A 17,338-nucleotide genomic window follows, 5' to 3' on the forward strand; every position below is an offset into this window, starting at 1 on the left:
AGATGAGAGCTCTGCAATCGCCACAGAGAGTATGTGATCCAGACAAGAACAAAAATATAGGATTGCAGGAATGATATCTGTCTCCAAGAAGAAAGGAGATTATCACAACTTTATTCAGCTGAAAACAAAACTTCCATAGTCAGATGATGTTAGTCCTGAATACTGAATTATTGAAAAATTATGGTACAGGAATATATTGGTAGGCTGAAGGGATTGAGTATGTGGGTGGGTGGAGGAAAAATAAGTGTGTAATGATTTAAACAAGGCAGGTCTTCTATATTAAGAATGAATAAACAATGTTTAAAATAGAAAAATCCAATTTTAAAAGGAGGTTGTTTAGAAATGTGGATATTAATGGTAAAAGTGCTTGGTTTCAGATAGTGAGAATTTGAGGTGGGGAAGACTAGAGCACAAAAATATTATTTATTATTTTTATAAATGAAGTATTATTTGCTTATTTCTTTCACAACACATACATGGATGACCTGGCTAATTACAAAATTTATAACAGGTAAAATATTAAGAATATCTACATGTTTAAGAAAATAAAGCTCAGGGATGGAGGGAAAATAATGCAGAAAATTAGACACTTGAAAACTAGAACATTATCAAACTAATTGCTAAGTTGGATATCAAATTTTTTAGACAAAGTTCTTTAAAAATTTAATGATGAGCTGTTACCAGAGCATTAAATTTATAATAATTTGACTATCTGCCTCTCCATGATTTTGGAGGCATGTAAAATTATATGTAATTTTTGTTTGTTTTAAGCACTTTAGAATATATTCAGCCTCTATCTACAAACCTCTATAAAACTTGAATCTGGAATTATAATTATGGTAGACACAAGATGTGCCACCTAGATCCCTATGTCAAGGAATGCCCAGCACTGGGGAGTGTGAACAGCAGATTGTCTCCAGCTATCAGCTTCTTTAGGGGTTGCCTCTCCTGCAGAAGGCCATCTTGCCCAAGGTCCTATCCAAGGGGCCAATGACTGAGAGACACGGGGGTGTAAAGCCAAGACTGTTTCAGGCAAATGAGGGGCATAACCTCCCTGCGTTGGCTACAGTGTTGTCAACTTTTCCCTGGGCCCAATCCTCTAACCCATCCCTGTCACAGCTACTGACAGGACCAGTCTAGGGGATATGTGGCCCAGGACAATTTTTTTTTGTAAGGCACCTGTCTATACAAACAATTTTATTTAAAATATATTATCTCATGTGAGGTACAATGATTTATCAAGAAAGATATAGAATGAGGAATAGAGAAGTATTTATATGTTTATTATCCAATCAGTGAACTTCTCCATCTCTTCCTGTTTAGATTCTGGAACTATCTCTGTTCTTCACTCTCAAATGTCCCATTCATGGCTAATTTCTTTTATCCAGTCACAGGAAAAAGATAGCTATACTATTATTACTCACAATGTCATTGCTCTTCGGAACTTGTTTATATTGAGCAATATAGATATTCTTGGCTCTGCAGTTCTCTAATTCCATTTATTATTTGATGCTCACATTATTGCTCCTGATGCTGCATCATCCATCATGAATATTGGCTTTCAGTGACACTCTCAAGGGATACACTGTGCTTCATTGTTATTGACCACAAATGAAAGTCTTACTCAGAGCATGCAGAAAACCATGAGCAATAACTTATTTTGTGGTCATGCTAACATTACCATTTGGGATGGTAACACATAAATGTAAAGCATCACATTATACCATGGGAGTAGCATAAATGTAAAGCAATACATTTTTTAAAAATGATTACTATCAATCCTTAGGCCATAATCATTGCATTTCTAGAATATTACATCTTTGTATGTTGACCCTGGCCTTCCACATACCATCAGCAGCAGGGAGGATGGGCAAGGGGTCCATGCACAGTCCTACTCATGCAAGAAATGTCTATCCCTTAGTGACACGGTTTAAGGCTGACTCAGAAGTATAAAATACAACCACACCAATTGGACAAAAAAGGGTCATCGACTGAAAGGTCCTGCCAATTTTGTGCAGTCTCAAAAGTCTTCAAAGGAGAAAGGCTCAACTATCCTAAAAGACTGCCGGAAATATGCTTCCAAGTCTGAGGAGGAGGTGAATGACTGTTCTTGAATGCTATACACTGGAATTAGCATTATAAGTCAGAAGATGGACAGGGAAGAGCACATACATGGGTAGACAAGAGTCTTCCCTCAAACCCCTAAATTGTCCTATGTCTAATGTGAGTGAGAAGTCACCCTAAATCAGCATACCAAAGACCATCATTCTGGCAGCCCAATCCTGCATGATCCTATGGAAGAACTACCATACCAATAAGTAGGATCAATCTGCTGACCAGGCCACCTTCCTGGAATCAGGATCCTGACACTGGGGTCCTGAAAAGACTCCATAGTTACCAGGTCAGGAGCTCGTCAAGGAATTTGGTTGTAGCCGCACGCAGGATAGAGGATCAGATAAGACCCCAAAAAGAGGATATGGGGATGTACACTCTGTCACTTACGTTGCCCAGCAGATGGCATTGCCAGCCCCAGACATTCCCAGATATCAGAGGAGGACTTAAAAATCTCAGGGAAGTCACTCCAAATGGTGGTAGGACCCCTGAGGTGCAGGGCAAGAGCAGGGAACCAAATTGCCCTTAGACACATGATACCAGCTGCTGATCCTTAATAAACACACCTGAAACTCCATCTGAGTGCTTGCTTCCAAACAACCCTACCACGACAATAATTTATATAGGAAGTTATGTACAATAATCACAAGCTATTTAAATAAGCAATAAAAGCCAAATTTGTGGATTGCTTTGTGGGGAGGGAAGATTTCATTTCCAAAAAGTCTAGCACCAAGGCAAGGGGAATTAATATAATATCAGTCTCCTAGGACCACTATAACAAAGTATCATAAAGTAGATAGCTCAAAAGAACAGAAATTCATGCTGTCACAGTTCTCTGGAGGCTAGACATCTGAAAGTAAGGTCAGTACCCTCTGAAAGCTGTGCAGGAGGAACTGCCCCATGATTCTCTCTTAACTTCTGGTGGTTGCCCACAGCCCTTGTTATCCTTTGTCTTGTGGTAGCGTAACTTCAATTACCTCTGGAGTCAGATGACTCCATTGTCACATGGTATTCTGTGTGTGTGTGTGTGTGTGTGTGTGTGTGTGTGTCTTCTCTATCATAAAACCACCAGTCATATTGGATTAGGCCCATCCTAATCCAGTATGACTTCAATTTGACTAAATCTGCAAAGACCTTATTTCCAAATACGATCACATTCATAGGTAACCAAAGTTAGAACTTCGGCATATCATTTTGGGGAACACAATACAACCCCAAAACAAACCCTATACTATAGAAATATGTTTGTTTTAATTTCATTTACTTGTATGGATTCTGCAGGAGAATTAAATACCAAGACATTCCACGTTGGTAAAGAGACTTCTCCTAGGAGTAATCTTTAAAATTCTTAGACATAATTTCAATTATAGCTCAAGAACAAAATGTTAAGTCAATAAGAAAATGTAGGGGGATGAGTTGGCATAAGATTACAAGCTTTATATTTAACATTTCAAGAGTGTTTCTAGTACAAAATGTGATAGTAGATCACAGTGCATTAAATAAATTCATTGATATGAAAATCAACTACATCAATTTTTTTTCCATTTTCCCCATTTAATGAAAAAGGAACCAAATAATTTTATTGAAAAAATTCCCCCCACCTAATGTATACATCTCTTAAGGTTTATACTCAAAGGACAACTCAAAAGGGAGTTTTTCTGATATTCCACAATACCTCACAATTTGCTATAGGGCATTGGTAATGTAATTACTATATTGTTTTTATAAGTACACTACCCCACTAGACTTTGAGTTCTTTGAGGACAAGGACTGCCTTTATTCCCATAATTGCATCATTTATAATAATGCCTGACACGTATTAATAACTAAATAGGTATTCTAGAATCAATGAATAAATGAACGTATAAAACGATGACTGAAAGACCTGTGAGTAATTATAGACCAACATTTAACCTGGGAGCACTTCTCACAAAGAAAGTAAGAAATGTAGGTCACTTTCTTTAAAAGTAAAAAAAAAAAAAAAAAAAAGGAAAAGGAAAAGGGGGCATTAGAATCAGTTAATTTTTCAAGAAAAAAGTCTTAAGCTTCATTTTGCTATCAAACATTAGCAAAATGTATAGGTACATATTAAAGGGAAATATGATTGGACCCCAGTAGTGGCTTATTTTTATTATACAATTGCTTAAATATGCACAAAGAATTAGATATAAATTTCCCTAGCTGATGTGAATTTCAAAGTATAATTTCATGTGCACAAGAAATGTAGCTTTTTTATCTTTCTTTGTCATAACTAAATTTCTCCTTTGAGTATAATTTCTTAAGGTTTTCCATTTTATAACAACACTGGAGATGAGACCACAAGAACTTAAATATCTTCTGGCTTTATAGGCATCACTAAAATAATTTGTTAATAGTTTGCAAAAATCTCAATGAAAACTTTAGGCTCCTGTCTTGCAGCCTATTTTTGGTTCAGTAGCTCTCCTTCTGCTCTTCTATTCCATTCCTGGGCATAAAGTAATCATTTGGCAATTCATACTCCATGCTGGAGGGCTGAAACTTGGTGATGCTACCTACCTAGACATCTTATGCAGCTATTTCTTTGCTGGGGTCTTGTCCTATTCCTAGGGCTATACTTACGAAATAGGGAACAGAGCTCTTGTGTTCTTGGACCCCATAGCTATCTAGAGGTAAATGTAGAGGCAGTGTGGGCTATGCTCTTAACTCATTATGGTTCTGTGATGTGTTTTAACTATGCTATGAGCCTTCCCTACTCCCTTAAGAACCCAACCTCTCCTACGTAAGAAAGATTCTTTTTTTCCTCTCTCTAGTTTTTCTGTCATATTTACCCCTTGGCATAAGTGCATAGCCAAACTACTTCAACTGGATAAAGGCAACAGAAAAAAAATGAATTGCCAAGGTAAAAAAAAAAAAAAAAAATCAGTTAATATTTCAAGAATATTTTTGACTCAGTACCTTACGCTTTTATTAAGGGGCATAGCAGATGCACAAGTATGGCTCAGGAAGCACTGTGCTTGGGATCCCTGGGTGGTGCAGTGCTTTGGCACCTGCCTTTGGCCCAGGGCTTGATCCTGGAGACCCGGGATTGAATCCCACGTCAGGCTCCCGGTGCATGGAGCCTGCTTCTCCCTCTGCCTGTGTCTCTGCCTCTCTCTCTTTCTGTGTGACTCTCTCTTTCTGTATGACTATCATAAATTAAAAAAAAAAAAAAAGTAAGCACTGTGCTTGTGAGCAATGGACATGAAGACAGCAAGGGAGGTAGGGCTAAGAATAAAGAGTCAAAGTAGAGAGGAGTTTGGGTTTTATCCCTCGGTAAAAGGAAGTTATCAATATTTTTAAGTTGGGGCATTAAACAGTGGGTTTTCCAGCTCTGGAAGAAGGATTTGGTGATGCAGGATGAACCGGAGATAGGAGAAATTAGTAGGAGGCTACTGAGTCCAAGAAGGATATCAGAATGACCTTATTTAAGTGACTTTTGCGGGGCAAGACGGCAGAGGAGTAGGGTCCCCAAGTCACCTGGCCTCCCGACTTACCTAGATAACTTTCAAATCATCCTAAGAAACCTACGAATTCGACCTGAGGTTTAAAGAGAGAACAGGGATCCCTGGGTGGCGCAGCGGTTTGGCGCCTGCCTTTAGCCCAGGGCGCGATCCTGGAGACCCGGGATCGAATCCCATGTCGGGCTTCCGGTGCATGGAGCCTGCTTCTCCCTCTGCCTGTGTCTCTGCCTCTCTCTCTCTCTCTCTGTGACTATCATAAATAAATAAAAATTTAAAATAAATAAATAAATAAATAAATAAAGAGAGAACAGCTGGAACGCTAGGGAGAGAAGAGCTCGCGCTTCTAACAAGGTGGGAGGACGGAAAAAAATTAAAAGGGGGGGGAGGGGGGAGGGGCCCCCAGGAGCCGGGGAGGCTGGTGGCCAGAGACTCGGGACAGAAAGCCCAGCCCTGGAGACCGGGGATCGATTCCCACATCGGGCTCCCCGCATGGAGCCTGCCTCTCCTTCTGCCTGTGTCTCCGCCTCTCTGGGTCTCTCATGAATAAGTAAATAAAATCTTTTTTTAAAAAAAAAGTCCACACCAGCATCTCCCGGCCGGAAAGGCAGGTGCTCAGCGGGGAACTCGGGCAGAACCGCAGGAGCCTCAGGCTCCCGGGGTCCCTAACAGGAGGGGCGGGGGGAAGCGCACACACCGGCCCAGTGCCCTGAAGGGCTGCAGCGCGCCGGGCGGGGCGGGGGGCTCCGGGGGAGGGGCTGCACCCTGCTGCCCTGGGGAGCCACGGCGGGACCGCGATGGCAGTGGTGCAGACCCCGGAGCCCAGGGCGCGGGGGGACACAGCCCAGGATCCCCCCGGGACAGGCGGAGGCGGGAGGGCATGGGACAGCGGGGACGCTCCTGCCGCTGGGCGCCCCCCAGCTATGCAGGTAAGTGCCCCCTCCCCGCCCCCCAGCATCCAGGCCAGTGCGAACTGGGAGCTGCAGTAGTTACTGCGGGAGCGGACTCCAGAGCTGGAGGGCTGGCCACCGCCAGTGTGGTTGTTCCTCCTGGTGTCACCCTGTGATTGAGATGGAGCCAGGGAACAGGCGCCTCACAGGATAAACAGCTCCCACTGAGCCGGGCACCTGGTGGGGGGAGGGACAGCGCCCCAGGTGCACACACCTGAGAATCAGCACAGCAGCCCCTCCCCCAGAGACCAGCTGGAAGGACAGGGGAAGAGCAAGTTCTGGACCCAGCAGCGCTGGAAAGCTCCAGGGGAAATCGAGGGATTTACAGTATATAGAAGAAGAGGATACCCCTCCTTTTCTTTTTATCTCTTCCTTTTTCCAGTACAATTCATTTTTATATCAGACTGTAAATTTCCAATTTTCTTCTCTTTTCCTACCTTAACTACAATATTTACCATCTCTTCATTTTTAAGATTCTTCCTTTTTGACTTTCACATTTCTACAATTAGAGGTCCTAGATATATTTTACACTTCCAGATTCTCTTCAACATACTCAACTTAATTTTGGGAGATATACAAGATATTTTTGTTTTGTGTTGTGTTTTTTTGTTTTCTCTGCCTCATTTTATTCTACAATGGCAGAAGTTAATACCTTCTAAAACTTGAGCAGCATGCACCCATAACCAAGTGGTATACTGTGCTGGTTCATTCTGTGAGATTCCTCATTCCCATTCTGCCCCCGTCTTTTATCTCATTTATGTTTTGGTGGTCAATGTTGGGGCCCCTTACAAGTATTTCTGGTTTATATAAATTTGGGACTGAGGATCTCCTAACATACAGAACTTAATATACCCTCTAGGACCCCTCAGGTAGACTACATTCTCCTTCCACTACAACTTCTTCACCACTACCATCTCCCAGTCCTCCCCCCTTTTTTTCTTCTCCTTTTTTTTTTTTATTTCTTCTTCTTCTTCTTTTTTTTTAATCTTCTTCTTTAGGATTCCTGGTCTTTTATTGTCTACTACTTTGTTTTTTGTTTTTTTGTTGTTGTTAATTTTTTTTAAATTTTTATTTATTTATGATAGTCACACACAGAGAGAGAGAGAGAGAGGCAGAGACACAGGCAGAGGGAGAAGCAGGCTCCATGCACCAGGAGCCCGATGTGGGATTCGATCCCGGGTCTCCAGGATCACGCCCTGGGCCAAAGGCAGGCGCCAAACCGCTGCGCCACCCAGGGATCCCTTGTCTACTACTTTGTATTAAAATTTGTTATTCACTTTAGAGGCCCTTTTGTTTTATTTGTTGCGATCTTTGTTTTCGATTTCTGGTCCCTGACCTTGTCAAAATCATCTAGAGTGAAATTTACTTAGGTCTTGGTTGATATTCTTGACTCAGCCCACTCATACAGCCACACTGCACTGAGCAAAATGACTAAAAGAAGAACTCACCACAAAAGAAAGAATCAGAAACAGTACTCTCTCCCAGAGTTACAGAATTGGATTACAATTCAATGTCAGAAAACCAATTGAGAAGCACAATTATAAACCTACTGGTGGCCCTGGAAAAAAAAGCATAAAGGAATCAAAGACTTCATGACTGCAGAATTTAGATCTAATCAGGCCAAAATTAAAAATCAATTAAATGAGATGCAATCCAAACTGGAGGTCTTAACAATGAGGGTTAATGAGGTAGAGGAACAAGTGAGTGACATAGAAGACAAGTTGATGGCACAAAAGGAAGCTGAGGAAAAAAGAGAAAAACAATTAAAAGATCATGAGGAAAGGTTAACAGAAATAAATGACAGCCTCAGAAGGAAAAATCTACGTATAATTGGGGTTCCAGAGGGTGCTGAGAGGGACAGGGGGCCAGAAAGCATATTTGAACAAACCAAAGCTGACAACTTTCATAATTTGGGGAAGGAAACAGGCATTCAGATCCAGGAGATAGATCCCTCCTAAAATCAATAAAAACCATTCAACACTTTGACATTTAATAGTGAAACTTGCAAATTCCAAAGATAAAATCCTTAAAGCAGCAAGAGACAAGAGATTCCTAACTTATATGGGAGAGAAATATTAGATTAACAGCAGACCTCTGTGTAAGCAGACTTTACACAGAGACCTGGCAGGCCAGAAAGGGCTGGCAAGATATATTCAGGGTCCTAAATGAGAAGAACATGCAACCAAGAATACTTTATCCAGCAAGGTTCTCATTCAGAATAGGAGAGATAAAGAGTTTCCAAGATATGCAAAAACTGAAAGAATATGTGAACATCAAACCAGCTCTGCAAGAAATATTAAGGGGGATTCTGTAATAGAAAGAGGAAGCCCAAAGAAATAATCCACAAAAACAGGAAATGAAGGGGTATTATGATGACACTAAATTCATATCTTTCAATAGTAACTCTGAACATGAATGGGCTTAATGATCCCATCAAAAGGCGCAGGGTTTCAGACTGGAAAAAAAGCAAGACCCATCTATTTGCCGTCTACAAGAGACTCATTTTAGACCTAAGGATACCTACAGCCTGAAAATAAAAGGTTGGAGAACCAATAACCTTCAAGTGGTCCTCAAAAGAAAGCAGGGGTAGCAATCCTCATATCAGATAAATTAAAGTTTATCACAAAGATTGTAGTAAGAGATGAAGAGGGACACTATATCATACTTAAATGATCTACCCAACAAGAGGACCTAACAATCATGAATATTTATACCCCTAATGTGGGAGCTGCCAAGTATATCAATCAATCAATAACCAAAGTTAAGACATACTTAGATAATAATACACAAATCTGGGATACTTCAATATGGCACTTTTTGCAAATGACAAATCTTCTAAAAACAACATCTCCAAAGAAACAAGAGCTTTAAATGATACACTGGACCAGATGGATTTCACAGATATTTACAGGACTTTACATCCAAACGCAACTGAATACACATTTTTCTCAAGTGTACATGGAACTTTCTCCAGAATAGACCACATACTGTGTCACAAATCAGGTCTCAACCAATATCAAAAGATTGGGATTGTCTCCTGCTTATTTTTAGACCATAATGCTTTGATATTTGACCTCCTTAACAAGAAGAAATTTGGAAGAAACTCAAACACATGGACATTAAAGAGCATCTGCTAAAAGATGAAAAGGTCAACCAGGAAATTAGAGAAGAATTAAAAATATTCAGGGATACTAATGAGAATGAAGATAGAACCATTCAAAATCTTTGGGATATAGCAAAAGCAGTTCTTAAGAGGGAAATACATAGCAATACAAGCATCCTTCAAAAAATTGGAAAAAAATCGAATACAAAAGCTAACCTCACACCTAAATGAAGTAGAGAAAGAACAGCAAACAAAACCTACACCAAGCAGAAGAAGAGAGTCAATAAATATTCAAGCAGAACTCAATGAAATAGAGACCAGAAGAACTGGTCAACAAAACCAGGAGTTGGTGCTTTGAAAGATTTAATAAGACAGATAAACCATTAGCCAGCCTTATTAAAAAACAAGAGAGAAAAGACTAATTAATAAAATCACGAATGAAAAAGGAGAGATCACAACCAATACCAAGGAAAAACAAACGATTTTAAAAACATATTATGAGCAGCTATATACCAATAAATTAGGCAATCTAGAAGAAATGGATGCATTTCAGGAAAACCACAAACTACCAAAACTGGAACAGGAAGAAATAGAAAACCTGAACATGCCAATAACCAGTGAAGAAACTGAAGCAGTCATCGAAAACCTCCCAAGACACAAAAGTCCAGGGCCAGATGGCTTCCAGGGGAATTCTATTAAACGGTTAAAGAAGAAACATACCTATTCTACTAAAGCTGTTCCAAAAGATAGAAAGAGATAGAATACTTCCAAACTCGTTCTATGAGGCCAGCATCACCTTAATTCCAAAACCAAACACCCCACCAAAAAGGAGAATTATAGACCAATATCCCTGATGAACACAGATGCAAAATTCTCAACAAGATACTAGCCAATAGGATCCAACAATACATTAAGAAGATTATTCACCATGACCAAGTGGGATTTAGACCCGGGATGCAAGGCTGGTTCAACACTCATAAGGCAATCAGCGTGATAGATCATATCAACAAGAGGAAAAACAAGTACCTTATGATCCTCTCAATAGATGCAGAAAAAGCATTTGACAAAATACAGAATCCATTCCTGATCAAAACTCTTCAGAGTGTAGGGATGAGGGAACAATCCTCAGCATCTTAAAAACCATCTACAATAAGCCCACAGCAAATATCATTCTCAATGGAGAAACACTGGGAGCCTTTCCGCTAAGATCAGGAACACGACAGGGATGTCCACTCTCACCACTGGTATTGCCTCAGCAATAAGGCAACAAAAAGAAATAAAAGGCATTCAAATTGGCAAAGAAGTCAAACTCTTCCACTTTGCAGATGACATGATACTGTACATAGAAAACCCAAAAGACTCCACCCCAAGATTGCTAGAACTCATACAGCAATTCGGCAGTGTGGCAGGATACAAAATCAATGCCCAGATATCAGTGGCATTTCTATACACTAACAATGAAACTGAAGAAAGAGAAATTAAGAAGTCAATCCCATTTACAATTGCACCCAAAAGCACCTAAGATACCTAGGAATAAACCTAACCAAAGAGGTAAAGGATCTATACCCTAAAAAGTACATAACACTTCTGAAGGAAATTGAGGAAGACACAAAGAGATGGAAAAATATTCCATGCTCATGGATTAGAAGAATAACTATTATGAAAATGTCAATGCTACCCAGGGCAATTTACACATTCAATGACATCCCTACCAAAATACCATGGACTTTCATCAGGGAGTTGGAACAAATCATCTTAAGATTTGTGTGGAATCAGAAAAGACCCCGAATAGCCAGGGGAGTATTAAAAAGAAAACCAGAGCCGGGGGCATCACAATGCCAGATTTCAGGTTGTACTATAAAGCTGTGATCATCAAGACAGTGTGGTACTGGCACAAAAACAGACACATAGATCAATGGAACAGAATAGAGAATCCAGAAATGGGCCCTCAACTCTATGGTCAACTAATATCAACAAATCAGGAAAGACTATCCACTGGAAAAAGGACAGTCTCTTCAATGAATGGTGTTGGGAAAATTGGACAGCCACGTGCAGGAGAATGAAACTAGACCATTCTCTTACACCAGACACAAAGATAAGCTCAAAATGGATGAAAGATCTAAATGTGAGGCAAGAATCCATCAAAATCCTAGATGAGAACACAGGCAATACCCTTTTTGAACTTGGCCACAGCAACGTCTTGCAAGATACATCCATGAAGGCAAGGGAAACAAAAGCAAAAATGAACTATTGGGACTTCATCAAGATAAGAAACTTCCATACAGCAAAAGAAACAGTCAACAAAACTAAAAGACAACTGACAGAATGGAAGAAGATATTTGCAAATGACTTATCAGATAAAGGGCTAGCATCCAAGATGTATAAAGAACTTATGAAATTCAACAGCAAAGAAACAAAAAATCAAATCATGAAATGGGCAAAAGACATGAACAGAAATCTCACAGAGGAAGACATAGACATGGCCAACATGCACATGAGAAAATGCTCTGCATCACTTGCCATCAGGGAAATAGAAATCAAAACCACAATGAGATACCACCTCACACCAGTGAGAATGGGGAAAATTAACAAGGCAGGAAACCACAAATGTTGGAGAGGATGCGGAGAAAAGGGAACCCTCTGCACTGTTGGTGGGAATGTGAACTGGTGCAGCCACTCTGGAGAACTGTGTGGAGGTTCCTCAAAGAGTTAAAAATAGACCTGACCTACGACCCAGCAATTGCACTGCTGGGATTTACCCCAAAGATACAGATGCAGTGAAACGCCGGGACACCTGCACCCCGATGTTTATAGCAGCAATGTCCACAATAGCCAAACTGTGGAAGGAGCCTCGGTGTCCATTGAAAGATGATAGATAGTGAAGATGTGGTTTATGTATACAATGGAATATTCCTCAGCCATTAGAAACGACAAATACCCACCATTTGCTTTGACGTGGATGGAACTGGAGGGTATGATGCTGAGTGAAGTAAGTCAATCGGAGAAGGACAAACATTATATGGTTTCATTCATTTGAGGAATATAAAAAATAGTGAAAGGGATTATAGGGGAAAGGAGAGAAAATGAATTTGAAATATCAGTGAGGGAGACAGAACATGAGACTCCTAACTCTGGGAAACAAACAAGGGGTAGTAGAAGGGGAGGCGGGTGGGGGGTTGGGGTGACCTGGTGATAGGCCAGACTGAGGGGAGCACTTGATGAGATGAGCACTGGGTGTTATGCTATATGTTGGCAAATTGAACTCCAATAAAAAATATACAGAAATATCAGTAATTTTTATCATGATTCATATAACATGGGTTTTTCTAAATATAAACTATTTATTTAATATTCTGAATGTCTATGTAGCTCATTTTGTGATTTCATACAAGTTATCTGTTTTGCAGAAAATAAGTTATCTTAGTTATGTTACTTTGAATAAAAAATCAATTTATTTCTAAGTGATAAAATTTGAATATGATTAAGAGCATTTAAAGACCCTTGATGCTTATCATAAGTAAACTATTATAATTCACTACATTAAAACAGCTTTAGAACAGCATCTGTGATTAATCTAGAAAAATGTGTAGATTACTTACATTATCAAAATGATTACATCCATCATAGTAAAATAACTTAATGGGATTCCATTTTAGGAATGCATAATAATTAATTATCTGGGTTATTAGAGCAATTAGCATAGGCTTGAATCTGCACTATTATAAATAATTTCAATTTTATAAATGGTATTTTCTTGAGATCTATGAGAAGTGAAAAAGTTAAAAAGTACAAATAACATATTGGCATTATGCTAAATTTCAACAGAACTGACTTTTTAATGAAGTAAACTATAATTATCATAATATTTTTATATTATCTTTACAGTTCAGTGTTCATTGTATTTAGTTCAAATTTTCATTGAGAATGAAATATTCATTTAGGAAAGAAAGTCAACTACATGGAGGGCAGCGTAATGAATGAATATGATGGACCCATTTTCTTAGCAACTATACACTCCTCAATAAACCACAATATGAAAAATAATCTTATTATTTCTTTAGACTACTAATACTGAATTTACTAAGGACTTACTTCCAAGGTCAGCCTCTTTAAAATCCTCGTCTTATTGAACACTTTGTAAAAGATTAGCCACACTATCTTTTCAAATATCTCTTTTCTTTTGGGTTTTGAGATGCCATTCTACTCTGGCTCTCTATCATACTCATAGTTGACCTGTCTGGTATCTACCTATTCACTGCTTCTTCCTTCCTATATAGAATTCTTATTTTGTCAGGTATCCAACTTTCTTCCATAAAATATCTTGCTTTGTGACCAAAGCTTTAAGGGAAGACCTGTCCATGGTTAGAAGAGAGTCTTTCTCTTTCTTACTAGATAGACATTTGCTGTTGCAGTCACTCATAAACCTGAAGGGAACGAGCCTAAAATAGAAAGATGATATGACAAAGAGTCTGCTAGGTGCCTACTAACCTCAGCACACATTGCCCAGCCTCCCTGGCAGCCAAAAATCCCATGTGACTAAGTTCTGGTGGTGTGTGATACTCCCAGGGCTGGCCATGAAACCCCTAGAGGAATATTTCACTACTTTTTCACCTGTCTCAGAACCTTGAAGGCCATGTGTTAAGGATGTCAGTGTTACAAAAGAATAGAAAAGATTCTAGATCCCTAAGATTCTCTCAGTCATCACTTAGAGATGCTTGGAAAAGCTATCTAAATGGGAAAACTTCCACTGACTAGATTTAGGTGAAAAATAAACTTTTATTGTATAAGTTTCTGAACCTCTGGGAACCTGGGTGGCTTGGTCAGTTCGGCATCTGACTCTTGGTTTTGCCTGGGGCCATGGTCTTGGATTCGTCAAATCAAGCATGTCTGACTTCATGCTCAGTGGGAAGTCAGCTTAGGATTCTCACCCTCTCTGGTTGCCCCTCCCCCTGCTCATGCACTTGTGCACATACATTCTCTCTCTCTCTCTCTCTCTCTCTCAAATAAACAATCTTAAAAATATATTTCTTAACCTCAAACTGCCAAGCACATGTATAGGAATGAAATATTAAAGGCAGAGATTTAAAAACAGGCTTCTGGAGACCTTGTAGGTCCATATCCTCAAAGTGGTACATCCCTTGAAAGTTGAGAATGAATCTGCTACAGTGCATGACCCTATTAGCTTTGGAATGAGTCTGTGCATGTATAGAACACAGACAAGCAAAGAAAACGTATATGCTAAGTTCTTTACAAAACAGCAAAGTCAAGGACAAAAGGGCAGGGAATTAGGTAATAAATTTATAAAATATATATAGAAATGATAATGCACACAAAGGTTAAGGAATAAATAGCATTAAACCTCACATAGATTTAAAAACAGTTAGCTGAAGGCATTATAACCAGACTCCATTAACCAACTTCAACAGATTCCAGGAGCACCCTGAGTTCTTTGGAACTACACCTGCTGATATAACTAAAGCAGATGGAGAGGGTAATGCTAAGGATATTGGGAATTACCAGTAGAGTATGGGGCTATTTCAAGACTTGGTGGGCAAAGAAGAGCTAGCCATAAAGAATAGGTATGTCTGTTGATTGTCCCTTAAAGGCAATGGAGGTGGGGGTACCTGGGTGGCTCAGTCATTCGACGTCTGGCTCAGGTCATGATCATGGGGTCCTGGGATCAAGTTCCGCATCAGGCTCCCCATAGGAAACCTGCTTCTCCCTCTGCCTATGTCTCTGCCTCTCTGTCTCTCTGTGTCTCTCATGAATAAATACAATGTTTGTTGTTGTTGTTGTTTTTTTTTAATTTAAAAAATAATAAGGGCAATGGAAGTTAAAAACTTCCAGGTCCCATCAAATACAAGGAATCCCTGAAAGAGTGCCCCATATTCTGTTCAGCAGGAGGGAATGATACTTCTGTTTGGAAAATCCTGGTGGTGTTTGGTAAAAAACAAGGGACAATAGGCTGGAGTCAACCTGGCCTGCATTACACTAGACTGTCCCCCTTTGGTTGTCCCCCTTTGGTTTATGCAGCCCAAACCCATCCTTCCTGTACTCACATCCAAGGGCAGCTCTTCCTTCCATCAGAATTGCTAGAACTGTAGATTAAAATGATAATTCTTACAGACAAACTTTATGCCAGGTGATGCTAAACAACAGCTCTCATCCTTGATCCTTTTTTTCAGTAATCACATATGAAGCAGTTCTCTCATATGACCTGATAGGTTTAGGGCTCTGCAGGTTGAGCCCAGAGAACAACCTATTCCTGAAATATAATTTAACAAGTAAAGTTTACTGTAAGTAAAGTCTCTGGCTCTCACTTTTTCCCTCACCCTCTGTTTGATTTCATTTATCATGCTACATATTTGGAGTAGAATCAGTAAATTTATGTGCAACCTTATCCCAAAGTCGTTTGTCATTTAAGTTACCTTCTTTCCCCTTCATATGCATTTCTATATATCATTAACTTTCAGTGCCACTGAAAAATTATTTCATCACTGCAATAACAGACTCTAAGTATAACTTTTATACATTAATAGCCAGCTTACCTAATCAAGCTAAAATACAGCCTGCACTTCTGTAAAACAAGAATGTACTATTTCATTTTTCTCCTAAAGGGGAAAAATTACACACCTATAATTACGTTTTGTCGGGCTTCACAAAGAAAACAAAGCTTAGAATCAAAGTATTGTGAGTACAGATATTCTAAAAAAAATAAAATAAAATAAGAGTTTAGGGAAAAAACTATAATTTTATATTTTTATATGTTAGTCTTCTATTTCAAATAACTGTAAACTATTACTTTACATCCATCAAAGATGAGACTAGAATAAATCTGAGACCCTAAAGGAAATATAATACTATACTTTTGAAAGGTAGAAAGTATCACCAGAATCATGTAAGCCTGATAGTAGAAAAATTATATATTAAAATATAATGTTAGAAAGGTATTATTATATCAAGGATAAGAAATCTCAGAGAAAACCTCATCATAATACAAAGGTCCTTCCTTTCTAAGCTGCATTAATCCTTTCCAACATGCTTCAGGGCTAAAGAAAAATAAAATAATAAAATAAATAATAATGATGCAAAAGAATCTAACATTTATTTTCTCAAACCATATTTTGTTTTTAGAACCAATTTACTTCAAAACGCTGCTACCAAAAAATGCACAATTATAGTTCAAGAAGACACTAGGTGACTTCTTTATCTATATATATTTTCCAAATCTGTACACAATGGTATTTTCTTTCAAACTGGCTTTCAAATCATGTTAGTGTTTTTGTTGATATTTCAAAAATGGTGGCATTTGAAATTCATTCCTGCTCAAGAAATCCAAACCCCTACCTGAGATGTCTACCTTCATTTAGTTGACATAAAAAGTTAATAATATCATATGAAAATGTTCTCTTCAGTCAGTCTGAATATAAGTTAATGTGTAAACTTCTGAATATCAAGTAGGATACCTTTGTGTGAAGGAGACAAATTATTAAAAATAAGTGGAGGTTTAAAGTTTAAAAGCAAATAATGTGGATTATTCCCTTGTGGATCAGAGAAGCTCTGTCTGAGGTAGTGACACTTAAGATGAACCTCGAGTGATGGGCAAGAATAAGAAAAGAATTAAAATAAGTTTTATTAGTCCTTATACTCACATGTATATGCCCATAATGACATTTATTATTTTTTATGTTTAAATA

General features: G+C 38.8%; 1 protein-coding gene and 1 long non-coding RNA gene across 13 annotated transcripts in view; both read right to left on the reverse strand.

Moving 5' to 3' along the window:
* The window catches only part of LOC144305928 (uncharacterized), an 81,078-nt gene extending 66,575 nt beyond the window's left edge, over window positions 1-14,503 (reverse strand). For both annotated transcript variants that reach the window (XR_013372957.1, XR_013372956.1), the window contains exon 1: window positions 14,130-14,503. This is a non-coding gene — a long non-coding RNA (uncharacterized LOC144305928). The remainder of the gene's footprint in view (window positions 1-14,129) is intronic.
* The window catches only part of SPAG16 (sperm associated antigen 16), a 911,935-nt gene that overhangs the window by 730,930 nt on the left and 163,667 nt on the right, over window positions 1-17,338 (reverse strand). The gene's annotated exons all lie outside the window — the stretch shown is intronic.

Source organism: Canis aureus, chromosome 36, assembly GCF_053574225.1.
Source record: "Canis aureus isolate CA01 chromosome 36, VMU_Caureus_v.1.0, whole genome shotgun sequence".
In the NCBI taxonomy this organism is placed as follows: domain Eukaryota; kingdom Metazoa; phylum Chordata; class Mammalia; order Carnivora; family Canidae; genus Canis; species Canis aureus.